The sequence below is a fragment of the Macaca mulatta genome, chromosome 17 (assembly GCF_049350105.2).
Source record: "Macaca mulatta isolate MMU2019108-1 chromosome 17, T2T-MMU8v2.0, whole genome shotgun sequence".
Classification (NCBI taxonomy): Eukaryota; Metazoa; Chordata; class Mammalia; order Primates; family Cercopithecidae; genus Macaca; species Macaca mulatta.
The window spans coordinates 19251052-19273536 of NC_133422.1; the positions used below are offsets into that span (position 1 = coordinate 19251052).

General features: G+C 42.4%; 1 long non-coding RNA gene across 1 annotated transcript; it reads left to right on the forward strand.

Annotated features, from left to right (window-relative positions):
- Window positions 1–6384: 6384 nt before the first annotated feature.
- On the forward strand, window positions 6385–18196 carry LOC114673554 (uncharacterized). The gene is made up of 2 exons (XR_003724304.2): window positions 6385–16069; window positions 17886–18196. It is a non-coding gene; the product is annotated as an uncharacterized LOC114673554 (long non-coding RNA).
- The last annotated feature ends 4289 nt before the right edge of the window (window positions 18197–22485 follow it).

Genomic DNA, 22485 nt, shown 5'->3' on the forward strand with positions numbered 1-22485 from the left:
CAAACTTTTCCTGATTTCCTCTCCTGACCCACTGATGCTTCTCCTACCTCTGAGCCTCCAGAATATATTGTACCTGCTTCACATCATAATTCTTTGCATATTTTATTCAATAAACATCTCTTGAGTCCTATCATGTGCCAGGCATTTGACTCAGCACTAAGCATTCTATGTTAAGCCAAACAGACATGATTCCTGCCCTCAGGGAGCTTGTAGTCTTCATTTCTTCAACTCTCCATTGTTTGAGGGTAGGGGGCTGGAGCTTTCTCATCTTTGTGTTCTTTACAGGACACTAGCATCTGAACATCAGTTGAATTGACTTGGTCTTTTCAAGTTAGAGAAGCTGTCAGTAAACACCTGACGTAGGCTTTCCTAAAGTTCCCTGGCACCATGGAGTCACATCACTTATCATCTGTTTCCTGGCCTAGGGGCTCTTCTCAGACTCCCTGTGCTGGCCTGAGAGCTCAGTTCTTGACCTCTTAAGGATGGTCCAGGTAGCCAAGTACTTGATTTTCCTTATGGTCTCTTTAGGAAACAGACATCCTTCTTCCAATTACCTTGGGCTCTCTTGCCCCCATTGAGGAACTGAAGGCTTTTACAGAACCTCCAAATGTTCCAGCCAGAGGCTCCAGTTGCAGAGCAGTTGCTAGCTGGTGAAGACCTGCCCTCCTGCCACTGTCTGTGGGGACTATCTTCTTTTGGAACATTTGCCATTTTGGATCACCAATTTGGGGTCAGGAGCTTTGTATATTTTATGTCTCCTAACATCAAACTAACAAGGTAGACGTGGGTCTCCCTGTTTATTAGTCGAGAATCAGAAGGGCCTTAGAGATGGAGGGACTTGCCCCAGTGGCACAGCAAGATCAAAGCCATTTCTATCCACCCCCTGCTCCTCTTACCTCTTCACCTTCCCTCCATCCTAATGCCAGGAAGGGAAAAATAGCCCATCTGTCTTCAAGGCAGCCAGAGGGAGGAGGTGCCTTCCAAGGGTGCAGGTCATTTGGGGTATTTACAAACACATTTATTGGGAAGAGGCTTAGGCCTAAATGGAAGCCACAATAGGCACTTTCCAAATCAGCTTTCATGGTAGTGTGAGGGGAAAGATCTTTACATGATCTTAGGCACTGGAGATTGTCTATTTCTGATACTTCTGACAAAGAGAAAGATAATTTATGCCATTTTTACATGTTTACACTAACAACCAAACAGGCAGGGACACCATAATTCTCAATTATTAGAAACTGATTATGTTTCTACCTCTGTTTCAGTTAGAACAAGAGGAAAACAAAAGCCCTGAACTGAAGAGTGAATGATTTTAGATTGGCAGCAACCATTTAGTAAAAGAGCTGGGCCACTGTCACTTAGGAGTTACTCTATTTGGAGAGAATAGTCACTGGAATGTAGAAACTCTGTCCCAGCCTGACTCCCATCAGGATTCTTTTAAAGCTAGTAGTTTTGTGGAAATAGGTTAATTATTTTTTATGACTTAAGTTCTGTCCACCTCATAATCAGCTTCTTATTGCTTAAAAGTCAATACATTCCTTAGAATAAGAAATGCTGTGGATAGCACATGTAAAACCTATCATGGTGTACTCTAACTGGTCCAGATGGAAATGAAAATTACAAACCTATTGACACTTTTGCTTTTTTTTTCCCCAATCATGTCTAAATACTGACTGAAATAAACCTAGAAATGAATCATAAAAGGGAATGTGAAGGTTGGCAGACGTTTGGTTAGAAATCCATAGGAGTGTGTGGTGTGGGCTGACTGTAGAGGCTTCGAAACTGCCCCACAGTCACAGATCAGGATGGTCAAATTGCAGGAAATGACCGGCTGACTGCTTCCCTGACTATATTTAAGGGGCAAATGAGGGCATGCTATTTATAGGATGCTCATCAATAAGCCCCAAGTTCATAGCTGCCAAAGGAAACCTTAGTCTTGACTTTCAAAGTCTTCCACATTATTATTTCCCAAACCGCATATGATTTTAAAACTGTATGAAGGTAATATACATTTTGAAGGCTTCTTTTTGCCAGTGAAAAATCATTTTTCCCCCAAATTGTTAGGCCAGTTGTTTCTGGTGTTTACAGAAGAATATAAGATACTTATTAAATGTTGTTTTAGAAAACAAATTTGAGAACTATATTTAGTATTTGGTACAACTGATGCTCAAAAACTCTTTGGTGGTGGTGGATATTTAAAAATTTCTTTTCTATAGACTTTTATGCTGGTTCTTTTGTAAGTCTTTTTGTTTATAATTTACTTTTATCAGTAGTTTGGAGCAGAATTTTAAATATTTTTACATCTAGGTAGTTCACAAAGATGGAAAAAAATGTCTTTTTTGTTGTTGTTGTTTTTGTTTTTTCTTTTAAGACAGAGTTTTGCTCTGTCACCCAGGCTGGAGTGCAGTGGTGCCATCTCGGCTCACTGCAACCTCCACCTCCCAGGTTCAAGCAATTCTTCTGCCTCAGCCTCCCGAGTAGCTGGGACTACAAGTACACACCACCACGCCAAGGTAATTTTTGTTATTTTTAGTAGAGACAGGGTTTCACCATATTCGCCCAGCAGGTCTCAAAATCCTGACCTCATGATCCACCTGCCTCAGCCTCCCAAAGTGCTGGGATTACAGTTGTGAGCCACCGCTGGCCAGAAAAAAATTTCAAAGTTTATATTTTCACACCGTTGCAAAATCACTGTGATTATATTCAGAAAATTCTGAGAGATTGCAAATTTATTATTAATAGTTGCACTAAATAGGCTATAAAAATGCAAAGGTACAAAAATGACAATGAAATATCAACACTCAGGCAGGGGAATGGGCATTTCCATTGCTCATTGCTCTCCCAGCCTTGGAGGAAGTTCTGCTTTTGCTGGGAGGCTGTCAGGCATCATGGATGGGTGTGTCTGCTCTGGAGCCAGGCCTGGCCCGGAGGTCCCATTTTGTCTGTCATCTGTTACCTGAGGTAAGTTACTCTGGGAAACATAACCTATTTTGTCTCAGTTTCCTCATTGGTCAGGTGAGGGTAATGACGTTGTGACTCAAATAAGTTAAGACAGGTAAAAAGTGTAGAACAGTGGAGGGCACAAAATCAACATTCACTGGATGTTAGCTGTTCTTATTTTCATTATAGTTATGTTTCTAGGATTAAATTTGAGAAAAAGAAAAAGTATACAACAGCTCGGTTTTCTCCAAACACTCTACCCACTTGGTATAATGGGAAAAGTTCTAGATGAAGAATGAGGACATCTGGGATCCAGTCCTGACTTTGACTTTCAGTAGCCTTTAACCTTACTATTCATCCTGGGTTTTGGTTTCCTCATCACTAAAACTGAGGAGGGTTGTACAGGAGGCTCCCTGCTCCCATTGACCCCTCACATCCTATGACCTTGCTTGAGTGACTCACAAAGCCCTAATAACGTAGTTCTTTTTCATGTCGTTTTACATTTTAATACAATACTAAAACAGATTAAAGCATCCGGAATTCAGCTACAGTAAAAGCTGGAAATATCCTAAAATAATCTTCCAGAGATACATCTGAAATATCTTTTTTTTTTTTTTTTTTTTTTTTTTTTTGAGACGGAGTTTTTCTCTTGTTGCCTAGGCTGGAGTGCAATGACGGGATCTCGGCTCACCGCAACCTCTGCCTCCCAGGTTCAAGTGATTCTCCTGCCTCTGCCTCCTGAGTAGCTGGGATTACAGGCATGTGCCACCATGCCTGGCTAATTTCATATTTTTAGTACAGATGGGGTTTCTCCATGTTGGTCAGGCTGGTCTGGAACTGCCTACCTCAGGTGATCTGCCTGCCTTGGCCTCCCAAAGTACTGGGATTACAGGTGTGAGCCGCAGCACCCGGTTGAAAGGTTTTTTTTTTTAGGCAAAATTCTGATCAACAAAGAGCTGGAAAAACATAACTATATTTTAAAAGCTAAAGAAAACAACTACAAAAGAATAGTGAGAGGTGACAATGTGCCAGCAGTCCTCACTCTCAGCACCTCCTCAGCCTCTGGCCTCCGCGTCCACTCTGGCGGCGCTTGAGGAGCCCTTCAGCCTGCCACGGCACCGTGGGAGCCCCTCTCTGGGCTGGCTGAGGCCGGAGCCTCCTCCCTCTCTGCTTGCCGGGAGGTGTGGAGGGAGAGATGTGGGCGGGAACCCAGGCTGCACACTGCGCTCGCGGGCCAGTGCGAGTTCCGGTGGGTGCGGGCTCGGGTGCGGGCTCCGCGGGCCCTGCACTGGGAGCAGCCAGCCAGCACCGCCAGCCCAGGGCAATGAGGGGCTTAGCACCCGGGCCAGCAGCTGCAGAGGTTGCACCTGGTCCCCCAGCAGTGCCAGCCCGCTGGCGCTGCACTCAAATTCTCGCCAGGTTTAGCTGCTTCCCCGCGGGGTAAGGCTTGGGACCTGCAGCCCGCCATGTCTGAGCTCCCCCTGCGGTGGGCTCCCCCGCGGCCTGAGCCTCCCGGAGGGGCGCCGCCTCCTGCTCCGTGGTGCCGGTTCCCATCCACAGTCCAAGGGCTGAGGAGTGCAGGCGTGCCTCAGGACTGGCAGGCAGCTCCGCCTGCAGCCCGGGTGCAGGATCCACTGGGTGAAGCCAGCTGGGCTCCTGAACTGGATGGGGACTTGGAGAACTTTTATATATAGCCGGAGAATTGTCTGTACACCAGTCAGCACTCTGTGTCTAGCTCAGGGTTTGTGAATACACCAGTTGGTACTCTGTATCTAACTAGCCTAGTGGAGACTTGGAGGACTAGCACTCTGTGACTCTGTGTCTAGCTCAGGGTTTGTGAATACACCAGTTGGTACTCTGTATCTAACTAGCCTAGTGGAGACTTGGAGGACTAGCACTCTGTGACTCTGTGTCTAGCTCAGGGTTTGTAAATACACCAGTCAGCACTCTGTGTCTAGCTCAGGGTTTGTAAATACACCAATCAGCACTCTGGGTCTAGCTCAAGGTTTGTGAATACACCAATTGGTACCCTGTATCTAGCTAACCTAGTGGAGACTTGGAGGACTAGCACTCTGTAACTCTGTGTCTAGCTCAAGGTTTGTAAATGTACCAATTGGTACTCTATCTAGCTAACTGTATCTAGTTAACTAGCACTCTGTGACTGTGTGTCTAGCTCAAGGATTGTAAACGCACCAATCAGCACTCTGACAAAACAGACCAGTCAGCTCTCTGTAAAATAGGCCAATCAGCAGGATGTGGGTGGGACCCGATAAGGGAATAAACGCAGGCTGCCCGAGCCAGCGGTGGCAACCCACTGGGGTCCCCTTCCACACTGTGGAAGCTTTGTTGTTTCACTCTTTGCAATAAATCTTGCTGCTGCTCACTCTGTGGGTCCACGCTGCTGTTGTGAGCTGTAACACTCACCACAAAGGTCTGCAGCTTCACTCCTAAAGCCAGCGAGACCACGAACCCACTGGGAAGAACAAACAACTCCAGACGCGCTGCCTTTAAGAGCTGTAACACTCATCACCAAGGTCTGCAGCTTCACTCCTAACAGCGAGACCACGAACCCACCAGAAGGAAGAAGCTCCAGACACATCTGAACGTCTGAAGGAACAAACTCCGGACACACCATCTTTAAGAACTGTAACTCTCACCGCGAGGGTCCGCAGCTTCATTCTTGAAGTCAGTGAGACCAAGAATCCACCAATTCTAGACACAGTAGTGTCAGCGCTTTCCTTCCAGTGTTTAGCTTTGTTTCTAGGAACTCTGAGACGAAAAAAGAGAGGCAGAAGAGGGAGGAAGAGTAGGCAGAAGGAGAGCAAGAGAAAGTACAACTTGTGTGTTATGTGTGGTTGTTATTTTAAGGAAGTTTATTCTGACCAATTTTATCCAAAGAATAAATCAACAAACACCCAGAAGCAATCTGCCCTAAATTTTTTATTTCCAATATAGACCTAATCAGAATAATCAGGTTGTGTCAAAAAAGTTTCCAGTAAAATGGCCGTCTCTGTCTTCTCCATTGTTGTTGTTAGATATTAGCCCTTCTGATTTTGCACAGTCCCCTTGCCCGGTAATGTTTTAACTAAGTAAATATTTAATACTATACACTTTTCCTTTGGAAAATGAAGGAGAACAAATGGGAAAAGATGTAACAAATGTTTTGCGGCCCTGTTATAAATATTTTGTGAATGAATCAGAGAAATTGAAGATGAAAAAAGCCAACTAATTCAGCCAGTACCCTGGTGTCTACTGCTGTATTCTTTCAAGCGGTTTGTCTGGTCTGGTCTATAGTGACTCAGGTTATAGGGAATTTACCACTTCTGTCGAAGCTGCTTTCGTAGTGGGGACTATGTAGCTGCTAGGAACGTTTGTCAAATTCCCCTTGCTTTTGTTTAGTTTTCTCATCAGTCTCATTTAATTTTGTTTATTTAATTACTTATTTTTAGTGTCTTTAGATTCTTGATTCTATGTGTCTTTTCTATTTCTTTCTTTTTGTGTTCATTCAGCCTTTCTCTCTTTAGTTGTTACCAGGAAGAAACCAAAACAGCTTTTTGGCTTGTGGATAGGTGAGAAGTAACAATTGGTTCCATCACCAAATTAACAACAACACTTGCTACGTCAAGTGTTAGGCTAAGTACTTTGCATACATTATCTAATTTATTAAGCACCTTCTTTTTGCCAGACACTGAGAAGGCAAAGTTAAATATGACCCTGCCACTGTTGGCAGGGGCTTATAATGTAGTAGGGGAGATAAGCATTCAAACAGATAGTGTCAACACAGCATACTCAGTATGGGGGGCTATTTTCAGAGTAATCCTGGAGCACAGAGGGTGGGGTCCACTCCAGCAGTGAAGAGCAAGGAATGAGGGCAGAGCTCAGGTGGCGTGGGAGGGCGATACCCCAGGTGAGTTGACCAATAACCTGATTCCTGTAAGAATAAGAGTTAACTAGGTTAGAAGATGGGGGTGTGGAGCTAGAGAGGATAGCTACTTGGGAAACTACATAAAGTTCAATGTTATTAGGTTGAAAAATGTGAGAAGTTTTGGAAGATGAGGTAGGCCAGGGGCAGAAACTGGCCAGGTTTGTATTACCTGGTAGAAAACTTGAACTTTGCTTTGGATTTTAAGAACAGAAATAAGGCTGCCATGTGAACAACACACAGGAGGGGCAGCAGAGAGACTGGCATCTGTCCTGGTGAGGCATCACCAGTGTTGGAATCCCAGAGTCAGGTTAGCCAGCTCTTCTTGGTTGGAGTATCTTTAAGGCCATCTGGTCTGGCTCTAAATGACTAGGAAATTACTCATCATGTGCCTTCTAACTCTCTGAGTAGATATTTCAGTTTTCTTGATGCTGAAAAGAGGGTAGTAGGGAATGTATGTTTGCTGCAGCCAGTGGGGTTATGTCAAATAATGGTTACTTATTGACAGTAGTCTAACAATTTCTGGGAAGACTAATGTATTCCTAACTGCATATGTGGGAGAGAAACAAGAACTACCATTTACTGAATATCCACTCTGTGCAAAGCCCAGTGCCATGGGCATTAACATTCATGGTATCAGCAAGGTGGCAGCAAAGAGTCAATCTTCTGAGAGTTAAGCAGTCCTAATCAAAACATTATGGGAAATAACTATGTGCAGAAGTTATCCTGCCTAAGAGATGAGTTGCTTATATTTTCCTCCCAGCCTAAAAGGAATAGTTTATCAAAAATGGTTAATACTTGAGGTTGATAGATTTAATACATATCCAATTTGGGTAAGATGACTATGGTGTATTCTCAGGACAGGAAGGACCCTAAAGGATGCTATAATCTGACTAATTATAATTGCAACAGCCTTCTCTGAAATAATGTGCTAATGGAAAGGTAGTGTCTACCTAGAGCCTAGAAAAGGCAGCATAGAGCAAAAGGCCTTGACCAGCATTAATTCATAACAGCCAATGAAAGAAGTGACTACCTAGCTCATGTGCATTATTGATTTCTAAGTGTCTAAAAACACATCAGAATTTCCTGCAGCTTAGATAAAACATTTACTGAACATTTATTGCCAGAATCTGAGCTTATTGATAATCTCCTTAGTATCAGGAGAGGGTATAGCAGTAAAGTGTAGACTCTGCCTTCAGACCGCCCTTGACTTTGCCACTCAGAAGCTGTATTAGTTATCTATGAATACAGAACAAATTATTCAAACTTACTTATTTAAAACAATATTATTTCACAGTTTCTCTAGGTCAGAGATTCAGAAGTGGCATAGTTGGGCAGTTTTGCCTCAGGGGCTATCATGGTTGTTGTCATCTGAAGGCTTGACTGGGTCAGGAGGGGAACCACTGCCAGGGTGGCTCATCCACATGGCTGACACATTGGTCTGGTTTTAGTCCTCCACTTGTGGGCCTCCACACAGGCTGCCTGAGAGTCTTCACCAGATGATGCCTGGCTTCCTTGAAAGCGAGAAATCCATGAGAAAACCAGGTAGAAGGGGTAATGTCTTACATCCTAGCCTAAGAAGCATGTGCCCTCACTTCCACCATATGCTTTTTATTAGAATTGAATCTCTAAGTCTGGTTCAAATCAAGGGAGAAGGAAAATTATATTCCACTTTTTGAAGAGAGGAGTGTCAAAAAATTTGCATGCTACTGTAAACTGTCACACTGTGTGACCTTGAGCAATCTATTTAAAAACTTTATGCTCCCATTTTTTCACCAGTAAAGTAGAAATAACATTAGTATCTGCTTTATAGAGTCGTAAGAATAAAATAAATCAATGTAAAGAGCTTAGAACAGTGCAGAGTATATGGTAAGTGCTTTCAGTAAGTATTAGCAATGATGCCGATTACTAATTCTATTCTGAGTCTGTTTGACCTGTGATAGAGCTAATCCAGAGACAAGAACAAAAGCTGCTGGCATCAGTCATGGGTGTCCCTTAAATTGATCATTCCTATAAGCAAAGGTGTTATCGCCACATCATCCTATTGGGCTTTGCAGAACCTGGATACTGTTTTGCCTAGGCTGCGGATCCAGGACAGGCAGCATGCATTCTTCTGTGTCACAAAGCCTTGTTTTTCTTTTCTCATCAGAGGAAGTGGTCTGGAAAAGTGCCAGCCAGGCTATGTGACTTCTCAGGTTCAACATCATGGAGATGAGAAAGACCAAATGGCACCCAGGGTCCTGCTGAAATCAGAGGCATAAATCTCAGCTGGAGCCATGAGGAGCCATTCAGGAACCCTTGAATAGATCCTTTCAGATTCTTAGTGTGGCTTCATTGAACAAAGACCTCTCCAGGGTTCTGTCCTAAAGTCACCTCAGAAAGCTGTGTCTCTGACATCACAGGAAGGGGACCCAGGGCCAGAAATCACTTCAGAATCATTCACCTCAGTTGCACCTCTGAGAATTGAGCTATCATGAACAAACATTACAAGAATGCTCAAGAATCTGGCTACCAAATAGTCCACAGACATATTATCCTAAATTAAATAAAATTAAAACATTTATTAGGTACCTACTCTAGGCAAGTCACAGTATTTCTTAAATTGGAAGCAACTTGCTGATGGATGAAGAATGAATAGAATTTTAACCCATGGAGGACTTAAAGAAAATAATTGCTGTCTGCTCCAGTCAAAGTCCACAGTGACACTCCAAGAACATGTGTCAGGAAGTTGACTGAAAAGAGAGTTTTGAGTTTTTGACTTACAAATGCATTGAGTTCAAACTAGAAACCAAAATCTACTTTTTTGCCTACTTTTCTCAAGTACAGCTGTCACACCAACAAGTTTGCTTTCAAAAAGAGAAAAGAAGATGTTTGATAGGATCAGAATATCCCAGCTCCTGATATCTGACCAAACTAAATTTAAATGTTCAGAACTTTGCTGTTGAATATACAGAGCAACATGATGGCTGGCACCAAGGAAGGCAAGACCACCAGTAGTCTAAATGTTACCCTCAGGCATGCATGCCCCGGCAGCTGGCCCTTCCCTGAAAGAAATGTCTCTTCTATTTAAAGGCAATGTCTGGGGTGAAGTAATTTATTAATTTATTAATACCAGAAGTAAAAAATACTATTTTTGGCCCAACATCCATATTAATATGGAATAAATGAGACAAGAAACCTCATGGGTTCTCAGTGTATTACACTTTCAGCCAACTGAATAGAAGACTCGGCTTTAGGATAAATGCTTGGATGTTTTATATACACTCTATTATTTAGGGAGGTCTGAGGACATCTGGACATAGAATATTATTTTCAAGTTATAGCACATAATTTTTCAGGCAAAATTTACCTTTCAGAATGGATTATGAGCCATTTAATTTCCCGTTGTGTTTATGCATATGAAAAAAATGCCACACAAGGAACCAGGCAGAGAAACAAAGATAAGAGCTAGTCTTTTCCTTGCACAAAAATCTGCACGAGGAATGGCGGTGGCTCTCGGCACTGTGCACAGATGCGTGGCTGTGAACCGCATAGCTTTCTTTTCTTCTTGGAAAATGGCCTCAAATTAGTCTAGGACATTGGGTGAACTGTTGCTAACTAAGTAAAAAGTTCATTACTCTCTGCAACAGTGAATGCCATTGAGTTATATCAACGGTTCTGAATTCTTTTTTCTCCAACGGCCCCATTTGGCCTCTAAATCTCTTTCACAACTCCTCTCCCCTTCTTAAAGATGTTTCCTATTCACTGTGAGACTCTTATCCAAGGAAAATAAATGGAGGTGAAGGGCCTGGGGGTGGGGACAAGGATGCAGAGGGGAGCCGTTTTAGAGAAGAGAAGGGGAGGTGAGAGCTGCTACCCACATAATACATGGGCGCTTATTAGAGGGCTGGAGGACTTTTTTTTGGCAAACATCAAATTAGGTCCAAGCATTCATCCCAATTCACTGGAACGTGCAAAATCAGTTGACAGGTTAGAGAAGAGAGGTTTTTAAAAGTTAACATTTGTTTTTCCCCTGAAAATATGAAATGACTGTGGGCTGCAGAAAAAAGTAGGAGCAAATGAAGAGGGCTTTTTTTTTTTTCTTTTTCTTTTTTTAGTATGAGAAACTAAATGGCTGGAATAGAACTATTTCATATTTTAGATGCAGGCTGTGATAGCTGAATAACCTTCTTATTTTGACTCACAGCTTGACACAATGCAGGCTTTCATTGCATGAAGAGCCACAGCAAAGAGTTTTGGGCCATTTTCTCTTTTTATTCATTTTCTAAGCCCCATCCCTCTCCCACCCCAATTCCCCCATTTCCTCTGTCTGGGTTTGAATAGCTGAAGTGTGCCCACAATATGTATGCACTAGACACATTGTTACCTCCCTTTTACCAAAAGCACCTGGCAGGGTCACCAGTCCCAAGTTCCCCCATGGAGCCTGGCTTAACTCTTTGAATGACAAACATCCAAATATATTTTTCAAATAATTTTAACAAATATTAGAAATAATCTAACAAATGATTTTAATTAATACTTTATGGGAAGAAAATTAAACCTGTTATATTTGGTTGTTTTATAATTTTCTTTCTGATTTCCTCTCTTCTCATACCCTTTCCCTTGGGTTGTTAACTTACAATGTGAACTTGTTCTTTCCCAGCTGAATCAGTGGGAGATGATATCGTTCATTGATTTTAAATCTAAATCTGAAAATATCTACAGGCTTTGTGGTCACAGAACAAGCAACTACACATATTGGGTAAAGGGAAAAACATTACCCATTGTACAGAAAATCCTAGGAATCATCAGATGCTTTGTATTTCTAGAAACCTTGCTCTTTTCAAGAGGCCAGAGGGCCATCAGAGCATAACTCTTCAGATTTCTGCTTCCAGCCAATATGGAGTAACAGGGACTAGAGGTACCCTTATGTCTGAAACAACCAAAAATCTGAAAAAACTATGAAATAATCATTTCAAGACACTGGACAACAGGAAGCTTAAGATAACCTAAAGCAGATGCAGATCTATTTTAGTTAGAAGTTGTAGTTTGGGTAATAAGCAAAAGAGTTTAATTTCTTCCTTGGTGGAGGTGTAGAATGTTGGACATGCTGCTTGTAGTAACCTGTGGGTGGCCCTACTTTTGTCCAGGTCAGACAGGAGTCCTCCCTAAATACTGTGTGTCATGGATCTTCAAGAAGTGCACCAGAAATGTGTTTTGATGAGGAGATAACCTCAATCTCTCCTCATGTTCATCCAGACTGAGGATGAAATGAAAATGAGGGCTACACCTGTCCTTGAACATGAGCACAAGCTGATTGTGTTTGGAGCCACAGTAGAAGAAGGAGCCACAGGAAGTTGGGGGCTGCCTCCCCCCATCACAACAGAGGCCTAGCGATGGGCTTCTCAGGGGCAACACCTAGACCACGGTGCTCGGCGGGGAACAGGATGTCTGCAGTCTGTGGCTCACATGCCCGTAAGATGCCTTTTTCCCATGGGATGTGACTGATGGATAGGTTAAAAACAAGGACTTTGAATCCTGGTTTGAAAAGTAAGTGTGACTCTTGAGGGAGCTTCAAGGGTGCTGTGAATGTCCTGTTCCTTGATCTGGATGATGATTAGACAAGTATGTTTATTGTGTGATCATTCATCAAGCTGTATATTGATGACTGTGAACTTTTGTATACTTCTATCACAGTTCAGCAAAAAGTTAAAAAAACGAGTATAGTGGTTCACATTAATTATGTCTTTTTTAAACTGACCCTGTTTTGATCCAATTACTTCATTATAGAAGAATGTATTAGTAAAGCTCGAGTATTGATTTCACCTCATATTTTTAATGATGATCTTAGAGGTCTTACATATTTTCAAATAATGAATAAGAATTCATTCTCTTTATTCCTGCAGGTGGAGACAAAGCTATATCATTCAATCCTATGCCCTTTGTTAGGAAATATTTACTTTTTAAATGGAAATAAATATTGTCGTTGACAAGAGTGTGGCAGCCATTGGGCAAGTAGGATGGTATTATTTAGAAACTTATGATGCTCAACAACACAAAAGCCTGGATTTTTTAGTTACCAGATGACTAATATTTGTTAGTTCATTTTTGTTCTGTTTTGTTTTTTTTTCCATTCCTAATGTCATAAACACAATGCCTTATTTTAAAATTTTTCTGTTCTCTTCTGTTTGATGTTAAATTCTTAGAGTCAAGCACTGTACCTTTTTTATTTTAAAATGATGGTACAGTTGGCAGTATTACTAATATGCTTGTGAGACTGAAAAGGACAATACTTCCCAGAGGCCTGTGAAACTACACACCAATCCAAACTAACGTTAAGTGACCAGATATTCAATATTATAAAATACAGTCCCTAATTTTGTCTCTGACCCCAAACCAACAAATGATGCAGAATCTGTCTCAGTTTAATCTCAGCACACCTGAACATCATTTATCTATAGGCAGCTCCTCCTCAAGCTAAGTGGCTGTCCAAATACAACTGTAACACAGTTTTCATTTGGAAGTCCAACTTCAGTTTACCTAGGGCATTTTCCATTCCTCTTTTGCTGAAGGTCTTCTGATAAACATATAACCTGAAGGCAAGCGAGATCATTTTTCTTTCTAGCCTACAGGAAGCGGAAGCTGTGCTGGAAGTGGCCCCAGACAGCATGGATTCTGGGGGGAGAAAGTGTGGTGAGAAGGGAAGCAAGCTGGTTGCTGCAAACCTTGATGCAGGGCCGGCTTCATCTGTTCACATAACACAGTCCACTCCACACAGCCCACTTAACATTAAGAAGGGGGTAATGAGAAGGCTATGCCTGGAAAAGCTGTCATCACCTTCTTGATGAGCCAAGAGCTTCTATTCATGGAACGCTTAGAATATACCTATTTGTCAGAGTACAGCACACCTGACCTCACCTGCAAAGAATAGCTCAGGTGTAGGACCCGTCAGGAGAACATCCTTTGAGGGTAATGGCGTGGCCTAGAACAGCAGTGAGCAATGAGTGGCGGAATCCAGATTAGTTGGGAAACTCCAACAGAGACTTGGAGGAGACCACCACTACCTAGAAGGGGCAGGAGACCTCTGGGCATCAGATCCATCTAACTAGTATTTGCCAAACACTGTTCTGCACCGGGGGCAGTAAGCATCGGATATAGAAGTCAACAAGACCTGAAGTTCACAAGGAGTTCATGGTTTAGAACACAGTAGGCAGTTCACTGAGTTGGAATTTGTAGAAACTATAAATAATCAGAGCTTTTAGTTTACTGTAAAGGAGTGAATAATTCATGTGGCAATTGTCCAGATGTCTACAAGCAGATTTCCAGCTCCTGTTCTCTTAGATTCAAAGTTAAGGAAACCTGTTTTGATGAAGATAATATCCTTAACCAAGGCCCAGGAACAGGGAAGAACAGTGGAGTCCTCCTAATAAATTTTTCAAGAGAATAGAAAGAGAGGAAGCTCCGGGCTGCCACACTGAAGTCTTGTGGTTCAGGAGCTCCCAGAGTATGGGTGCTGAGATGAGCATGCATCCTGGGGGCAGTCTCGTAGCCTGAAAAAAATGTGTCTGAAGGCTAATATGTTCAACTCATTGTCACTTGGTTGTGGGAACTCCTAAATGAGCAATGTATTAGGGAAGAGCAAGTCTAACTTAATGTACTGCCAGGGACTGGGCAGGAATTGGAGTGAAGGCCCAGTCTTAGGTCCTTGGCCTTGGTCATGACCAACCACAGTATGCCTCAACCTTGTGGCTATGCCATATTCAACAGAGAACCTTTTAGAACGCCTGGAATTCAGCTAGCTCTACCTTTGGAAGAAGGATAGCTGCTTTGCAACTGCAATGAAGGTCATCAAAAGAGGTGCGTCTGAGTCCGTGCTCCAGAAATAAAGCTGGAAAACTGAGAATTCCTTGAAATTCTAGTAAACTCCTTGGCATTCTGGGCTATATCAGGGTATATAGTGAGGAGGTCGGGAAACTGAAGGTAGTAAGGCAGGGATTAAAGGGGTCGGATTTCCTGTTATCTGACCATGTGAGAAATTAAGTATTTTACTTTGGCTCTTCGCTGGTAAATATTACCTTCTCAGATTTATTTATTTTTTCTAGCCAGTCAAATTTAGCAATCGGGGGTTTTATACCAACTTTAGTGACACTAATGTTAATAAATTCTGATAACCCACTACCATCAGACCAGCCCTTCTCAGATTTAAAATTAACTTATGTCTGTGGTCATTTTCTAGTTACTATTCAGGAGATCTCGCATATACACATTCATCCTTTAAATCGTTAACAGTGTCTACTTACACTCCTCCATCAAAAACAAAAAGGATCAGAGAATTTACCCTCACGAGTATTTCTGCTAATCCTTTTATTTTTGAATTATTTAATATTTTTGATAGGGCACTCAGAAGAGATCTCAGTTGGAAGACTACACCTCATACAACATTTTGCTTTTCTAGTTATTTATCTTGTATTAAACTAAATCCTTCAGATGGGGAATTGAAGGAGAAGGACCACTCCCAAGTCAAAACGGAGCGAGTGGGGGTTAAGAGTACTTGGAGAATGGAGGATTTTCCACTTTTCTCAGCTTTGGGGAATTAAGGAAATGATATGTCAAAGTAGGGACAGAACTCAGTGCCCTGGGATACAAATGTGATGTACTGTACAAAGAGTAGGATGATCCCTATGAGGTACAGTCAGGATAGAGCCCAGCAGTGCCTCAACCGTATACATCCCTGGCTCAGGAAATTCTGCACTCCAACAGCAGGAAGCATAGGAGCACACTGAAATCCTAGGGCTTAGAAGAAATTCCTCACTGGTGGAGAAAGGTTAGCAGGCTAACAAAGAAGCTATGTGAACCCTAATGAGGAGAGAGGAGGAAATCAGTTACCCAAAACAACCAGGCTTGGGAGGCCAAGCTAAAGGGAGAAATTTCCCCCTCCAGGAGATTACAGGAAGCTGGTCCAGAGCTCTGCAGCAGCATGAATAGGCAGAGGAAGGAATGGTGAGGCAGATAAAGAGGGTGACTGAACACTGGCTTGGCCCGTTTTAATGCAGCTGACAGTGAGTGGAAGGAAAATAGTGGATGCCCAGACAAGGGCATGTGGTTCTAGGTGATTGTGAGATCCTGCAGAGTTTGTTGTCAATGGGCAGGGAGTGGAGAGGAGAGGCACAGTTGTCAGGACTGGACAGTTTGGAAATCACGTTTCAAGAAAATGACAACACCAATAGGGTAAGTGATACTGAAACAAGTTTTGCAGAGAGAAAATGGTAGTCACTTATATTTGCACTTTAAAGATTCAACTTGACAGCGTGGCATTTCAGACAAATATAAAATTGATAATCATTTTGTATAGGGCTCCCAGGAAGAGCCACTCTGATGTGAATTCTATCTAGCCCTGCTGATTTGAGGTCTCTGGATTCCAGAGGGGACACTTGGATTTAATCCACAGCAACCCTATTAATTCATTGCTGAAATGAAGCAAAACTTTTACTTGTTGATTGACTGATGGATTCGTGTAAGCCCGCTCAGATTCTAGCATGCATGAGAAGAGAGAGGAGCCTGATCAAACTGTCTCCCGTCCATAATACAATGACTGTACATTATTAAGAAAGATTTGCATCTGAAATGCTCAAGACAACAGAGACACTTAATACTATTAATCACATTATGAGCCCTAAGAGATTGCTTACTGGAAAGGATTTTGAGAAATTTACAGATGGGAAATGGAAGGCACCACAAGTCTGCTGGTTCTCTGCCCATTTTTTTTTTTTTTTTTCTCAAAGGTAGGAAATGTCCCTCTTCATTGTGAGATTGGCTCGTCATGCTGTGAACTATAGTGAGCAGACTGGGTCAAGGGTCAGGGGAGTGGAGTGCAAAAGAGAGTGTGGGTGGTCACTGCACAAAAAGCCAGTTCCAGGCAAGGTGGTCAAATTTGGTTTCAGCAAAGTATTCTTGCACTGCCTGCCAAGAAGATGGGGTTAATTGGTAGGAAAGTGTGGGAGGAAACTGATGTTAGTGGAACATTTAACTGCATGCTTTAGCATTTAACTGGATTCTGTATCAAGTGATGTGTGTGTGCGTGTGGTGTGTGTGGTGTGTGCGTGTATTAACTCACCCTACAACCCTAAGAAATGAGAATTAGTTTCACCATTTTACAGATGAGAAACAGATTAATCTTGCCTGGCTGCACAGAGTTACTAAGAGGCATAGTAAGGCTTAGAACAAATAACTGATTGAATCCTATGTGTTTGCTGTTTTAATATGATTCACCTTATTTGTTAAATGTTAACTATATATGTATCTATGTATACACATACATACATATACATATATATACACATACAACACACACACACACACACACACACAGTCAGTTCTCTATTTGTGCAGGTTCTGCATTCACAGATTCAACCAACAGCTAATTGAAAATATTTGGGAAAAAAATAACAATACATTAAAACATTTTTTAAAACACAGCATAAAAACTAAGCACATTGTATTCGGTATTGTAAGTAATCTAGAGATTATTTAAAGTATTTTGGAAGACGTGTGTAGGTTATATACAAATACTATACCATTTTATATCAGTGACTTGGACATCTGTGGATTTTGGTATCTGTGGGGATGCTGGAACCAATCCCCCATGGATAGCGAGGGATAACTGTATATATTTCATTTTATTTTCATTTAAAAAGTTGCAGCTAGCAGACAGAAGGCAACTATGCTTCCTTCCTATGGAGTTTCGGTCACTTAGGATAGAGGTGTGGAGCAATTATATTTTGGCATGGAATTTTCTCAAAATGCCATGCTTAGAGCTTTCCCTGTGGGACAACTGTTACCACTATAAAATAATAATCAGCGGTCAGCAGAGTGCTTAATTGCCCTTTCCATCTTCACACATCCTCCACCACATGGTAATCAGTGTATGGTCCTGGATGAATCTTTAGTTCAGCCCTCCCGGTGAACATGCAGGAATGTGAGGTATTCAAAGCAGGAAATTGCACCATCAGCAACATTGTCTTTGAATGTTGACATTTGCTCACAGGCGGCCACCCCATGGACCATCATCATCTTGTAACCAGTGCAAGACCTTGTGCTTCTGGAATCATTCCAGTTGTGGGAGGTGATGTCGTCCCGGAAAACTCTGCCTTGGGGACTGGCTGTAGAAATGTGACCAGATGGCTTTGTCATCTTCCCCTGTCTACTCTGTGACTCTTCATTTGGTGGAAATGCTGTGAGGGATGAACCAAATGGAAACTCAGATTTACTCTTCAGAATAATGCGGATAATAATACACACGCACACACAGCATGTAGAGTTGCTGTGTGGCTTAAATAAATAAATGTACGCAAAGCACTAAAATGTGTCCGTCTAAGTGTAAACACCAATTGTGTTGGCTGTTATCACTATCGTTATTCTTATCTCAAATATGTGTTACTTTCTAAATAACTTTAATGTTCATAGTTTGTTAAAAGACAAGATGACCTGAAGAAAAGTAAGCCTTAAAAATTCATTATTTTTTTTCTCCACCACTCTTTTCTTCTAAACTTCACTATTCTTTGTGTTTTCACAAAAGTTGCTTACTTCACCTGGCAGAGAGAGCATTACGCAGGGAATGATTAAAACATCCTCACTTGTACTTGTTGGTTTTAAATTTTATTATTTATGAATGGGTAATAGCATGTACACTGTAAAAATCTCAAAAGGCACAAAAGGATATACAGTAAACATTAAGTTCCTCTCACCCTGGACCTTAGCCATCAAGTTCTCTTCCCCATAGGCAATCCCTGTTGCCTAATTTCTAATTCCTATACATCCTTTTTTTTGAGACAGTCGTGCTCTGTCACCCAGGCTGGAGTGCAGTGGCCCGATCTTGGCTCACCGCAAGCTCCACTTCCCAGGTTCACCATTCTCCTGCCTCAGCCTCCCAATTAGCTGGGACTGCAGGCACCTGCCACCACGCCCGGCTAATTTTTTCTATTTTTAGTAGAGACAGGGTTTCACTGTGTTTGCCAGGATGGTCTCGATTTCCTGACCTCGTGATCCACCCACCTCAGCCTCCCGATGTGCTGGGATTACAGGCGTGAGCCACCATGCCCGGCCTTCCCGTGCATACTTTAAAGATCATCTATGCATCTGCACTCAGACCACTCACACGTCTAAAACAAATGATAGCACACTACACACAATGTTCTGTTCCTTTTTATGTTCAATGATGTTTTGCATCACATTTCACTGTTGTATAAATAATGCTGCCTCGATTTTTAAAATAACTGAACAGTAATCCACAGTATGAATGTACTCCAATTTATAATCGAATCCTTAGTTAATGGATATTTTGATTTTGTTGTTAAAAATCATGCAGCAATGATCTATCTGTTAGATATGAGTTCTAAATTTCTCCTCAAAGAATCAGTAAGTCAGTATGTTCTTCTTTGCCTTCTACTTTTAAACTTAACTTACACATAAAGCAACCTTTTGCAATCACCTACTTGACCCTGACTTATTCCAATCACCTTCTCCACCCTGACTCATTCTGATTACCTGCTCCACCCTGACTCACTCAGATCACCGGTCCCACCTTGGCTCATTCCGATTACCTGCTCCACCCTGACTCACTCTGATCACCTGTCCCACCCTGGCCCATTCCGATTACCTGTTCCACCCTGACTCACTCTGATCACCTGTCCCACCCTGGCTCATTCCGATTACCTGCTCCGCCCTGACTCATTCTGATCACCTGTCCCACCCTGGCCCATTCCGATTACCTGCTCCACCCTGACTCACTCAGATCACCTGTCCCACCCTGGCTCATTCCGATTACCTGCTCCACCCTGACTCATTCTGATCACTTGTCCCACCCTGGCTCATTCCGATTACCTGCTCCACCCTGACTCACTCAGATCACCTGTCCCACCCTGGCTCATTCCGATTACCTGCTCCACCCTGACTCATTCTGATCACCTGCTCCACCCTGACTCATTCTGATCACCTGTCCCACCCTGGCCCATTCCGATTACCTGCTCCGCCCTGACTCATTCTGATCACCTGTCCCACCCTGGCTCATTCCAATTACCTGCTCCACCCTGACTCATTCTGATCACTTGTCCCACCCTGGCTCATTCCAATTACCTGCTCCACCCTGACTCACTCAGATCACCTGTCCCACCCTGGCTCATTCCGATTACCTGCTCCACCCTGACTCATTCTGATCACCTGCTCCACCCTGACTCATTCTGATCACCTGTCCCACCCTGGCCCATTCCGATTACCTGCTCCGCCCTGACTCATTCTGATCACCTGTCCCACCCTGGCTCATTCCGATTACCTGCTCCACCCTGACTCATTCTGATCACCTGCTCCACCCTGACTCATTCTGATCACCTGTCCCACCCTGGCCCATTCCGATTACCTGCTCCGCCCTGACTCATTCTGATCACCTGTCCCACCCTGGCTCATTCCAATTACCTGCTCTGCCCTGACTCATTCCGATCCCCTGCTCCACCTTGACTCATTCTGATTACCTGCCCCACCCTGGCTCATTCTGATCACTTGTCCCACCCTGGCTCATTCCGATTACCTGCTCCGCCCTGACTCATTCTGATCACCTGTCCCACCCTGGCTCATTCCAATCACCTGCTCCACCCTGGCTCATTCTCCACACTGACTCCTTCCATTACCATTTTCCCCACCAAACCACTCACCCTGTCACCCTTTTTAAATTAGCCAGTTGGAATTAGTTGAGCCTGTGCAGTCTAACCCTAGCCAATAGAGGAACGCAGGGGCCGCGGACGTCAGGGATAAAAACCCCCTCCCTTCCCTTGGCCAGGTTTGTGCTCACCATTGCTCCGTCTGTGAGGGTGCACCCTTCTATAAAAGTAAATTGCCTTGCTTAGAAGAAAAAAAGAAAATTTTATATCCGAGTGCTATTTCTTTTGTGGCACCAGAACTATTTGTAACATACCTGATCTTTATTTTAAATTTTTGTTTACTTAAATATTAAATATATTATCTACCTGGTGTTAATTTGTTTAAATAAATGTGAGGTAGGGTTCCATTGCTATTTTTTAACCAGGTAGGATATATTGACTAACCTGGACTTTGAAAGTGATTTGAAATACACTTTTCATTTATTAAATTCTCCTTTGTGTTTAGGCAGTAAGGCATAATATTCGAGAGTGTGGGCTCTGCAGTCCAGCTATGTGGGTTTGAAGCTTAGCTCCTTTATTTGCGAGTGGTACAAACTTGAACAAATTATGTAATTTGTTTTTCTCAGTTTTTTTTGTTTTTTTTTTTTTTCCGAGACAGAGTCTCTGTTGCCCAGGCTGGAGTACAGTGGTGTGATCTCGGTTCATTGCAACCTCTGCCCTCTGAGTTCAAGTGATTCTCCTGCCTCAGCCTCCCGAGTAACTGGGATTACAGGTGCCTGCCACCATGCCCAGCTAATATTTTGTATTTTTAGTAGAGACGGGGTTTCACCATTTTGGCCAGGCTGGTCTTGAACTCCTGACCTCATGATCCACCTGACTCGGCCTCCCAAAGTGCTGGGATTACAGGTGAGAGCCACCATGCCTGGCAAAACAATCTTAACAGTATTCTAAATGATCTATTTTGAAAGGACACAGAGCATTAAAATTCTTTTTCTTCAGATGTCTCTGCAATCAAAAATAAAGAATGTTTGTTGTTGTTAAGTGGTTAAAATGATGAGTACGTAAAACCAGCTGGGATCACTAAATATTTAGGTAACATATCTTGAAGAGTTAATTTTCATGAAAGAGTGCTAAGGAAAAAGAGACAAGAGATGTTATCCACCTTAAAGCTGATAGTCAGTGGGTACACTAAGTACAGATGAACCATATATTTACAGTTGACATTGGGTCTGCTTGGGCAATTATCTGCTCTGATTGTTAGTTCTAAACTGTACCATTTTTGTTATACTGTACCATTTTGTTACATATTTTTAACAGTACCCCTCTCCCCACTACAAAGTAGATTTGTTACTTGTTTGAATACTTTGGTTAGTGTGGCTAGCCAATTTGAAAGAGTTCTTGAATTTTTCCACACTGACCAGATTAACCAGATAATTGCTATGTATCCAAAGTATTACTTGAAACTGACAGCAGAATTTCTACTTCCACCTCTTTTTTCCCTTTGACTTTACGGGCAAATTAACTCTATGGTGGCTTTTCTTCTTATCCAAATATTGTATTTATGAATAGGACCCTCTGATTCATATTTTCTATATTAATGCCAAAGCAATGTTTATATACTAACAGTAAATGGGACTGTTTATGCAGTATAGCCTGGCTGGTTTATTATGGTTTCAGGGGAGCTCCTTTCTCAGGACGTGAAAGATCCAATGAACTCTTTCAGAACCCATCAACGGTAGCCAAAAATCCTTTCTGCTAAATCTACTACTTTGGCTCCTTTTCTCCATCAAGGATTAAAGAAACAAAAACAAAAACACACTATTCAATCATACCCCAAGCTGTGTTAAGCCAATTTGTGCCAAGGGTGATGGCAATTGCCTTCGGATTAATATTATCTTCCTTCCAGGTCCACATCAAATGTTTGCAACCTACCTTCCATCCCACAAGACGTGTTTAATTCATAGTTTGTCTGGTTAGATTTTGCAGTGCTTAATG